The sequence below is a fragment of the Nannospalax galili genome, unplaced genomic scaffold, assembly GCF_000622305.1.
Source record: "Nannospalax galili isolate Female #2095 unplaced genomic scaffold, S.galili_v1.0 scaffold41, whole genome shotgun sequence".
NCBI classification, from domain to species: Eukaryota; Metazoa; Chordata; class Mammalia; order Rodentia; family Spalacidae; genus Nannospalax; species Nannospalax galili.
Window position 1 is genome coordinate 2,552,618 of NW_008344991.1, and position 2,095 is coordinate 2,554,712.

Sequence of the window (2,095 nt, forward strand, 5' to 3'; positions counted from 1 at the left end):
AGAGAACTCACAACAGGAGTGTGATTTACAGCAAAATGTTTTTAGAATTGTCTAATAGCAATAACACCACCACCACCACCACCACAAACTAGATATGTTCTTAATTTCCTCTCTACCTGAAGAAGGACATTTTCTTTAAGGATCTCATTTTCTCCCTAAGAATTGTGCTATATACTGCTTTGAAAGAATTATAGAGGTTTCACAGAAACATCAAATCCTAGCCTCATCTCATTTCTCGTTTTTGAAAACAGTTTTCTGAAGTAAAACATGATAAAGATTTTCTGCATTCTTAGAGGACAACTGAATTTCCTAGGAAGAGGCATTCTCATTGTCCTTACTGTATATCACATGGACGTAGATATTTAAATGAACATAGGGGCTGGAGAGATTTCTCAGCACCTAAGTGCACTGGCTGCCCTTGCAGAGGACCCGGGTTGGGTTCTCAGCACCCACATGGCAGCTAACTATCATCTGAAACTCCAGTTCAATGGGATCTGACACCCTCTTAAGACCTCCTCAGGCACTGCACAACAGGTGCATTTACAAACATCCAGGTAGTACACCACTCATAAACATAAATATTTTAACAATTTTTTAAAATTAAATGAACATAGATAGAAGGCCAATTAAGATACCACCAACAGACAAAACATTTATTATAACTCTTTAGCATACTGGCATGAATTATCAATAACGATTACAAGTTTTTTTGACTTATTTGTTTTTATTTTATGTGTATGAGTGTTTTGTCTGCATATAAGTACACGTGTGAGCAAACCTCCAGAGGCCAGAAGAGGGCATTGGATCCCTTGGAATGGAATTATGGATGGTTATTAGCCACCATGTGGGTGCTGGGAGCAGAACCCAAATGTATGGATGAACTTCCGAGCCCCAAACCATTGTTTTTTGAAGGCATAGATCATAGTATTATGAGGGCCTAGGCAGTCTGTTTTCCTAAAATGACTTGTACTTTCCTGAACTTGTTTGATCTTTTTTGTTTCTCTTTATATAATTTGAAAAAAATTAAGTAGCAAATATGAATGATGTAATTCTAAATTATTAAAATTAAAAACTTCCTGATGCACATGCTAGTTTCATAGGGGGGCAAAGTCAAGCATATGAAACTCAAAAGTCAAATCCTTATTATCTATTTATTTACTTATTTAATTTAATTAATTAATTAATTACTATAGACCAGGCTGGCCTCAAACTCAAACTCACAGAGATACACCTGCCTCTGCCTCCCAAGTGCTGGGATTAAAGGCATGCGCCACCACACCCAGCCTTTATTAATTTATTTTTAAGTGCTGGGGATAGCTTATTGTGCATGCTAAGCAATTGCTGTACCATTAAGCTACACTTCTTCCTCAAGCCTATTAAAATATTGCCAATGATATTATGAAGAAAATATTAAGGTCATTATTGGAAAAATGCCATGGAACTTGCTTCAGAAATATTCCAAATACATCACTTATATCAATATCCCATAATTTTCAGAACAACTTTTCTAGGTTTTTGTTTGTTTTGTTTTGTTTCAGGTAGCCTAGGATGGCTTTGGACTTTCTATGGAGCTCCAGGTAGCCTTGAACTCCCACTCATCTGGCCTCCACCTCCCAAATGTGTCACTATGTCTGGTTCATTTTTGCTTTCTGTGAGACAGGGTGCCACTGTGTATGTATCCCAAGTTGACCTTGAACTCACTTTGTAGACCAGGCTGGCCTTAAATTCATGGCTATGTTCTGCTTCTACTTCTCGAGGGCTGGGATTATAGTTGTGCACTGCCACATCTGGCAGCAAAGGTAAGTTCCCGTGTGATGATGGTGAATTATGTCTTGTTTCCCTTCATTTTAGCAGTTTAAAAAAATTTTTATTATTTTTATTTTATGTGTATGAGTGTATTGCCTGCATGTGTTATAAAAACACCTGTGTCCTGAAATGCCCATGGAGGTCAGAAGAGGGTATCAGATACCCTGGAACTGGAGTTACAGATGACTGTTAGCTGTCATGTGGGAGTTGGGAACTGAACCCAGGTCCTCTGCAAGAGCAGCTGGCTAGTGCTCTTAACTATTGAGCCATCTCTCCAGCCCCAACAGTG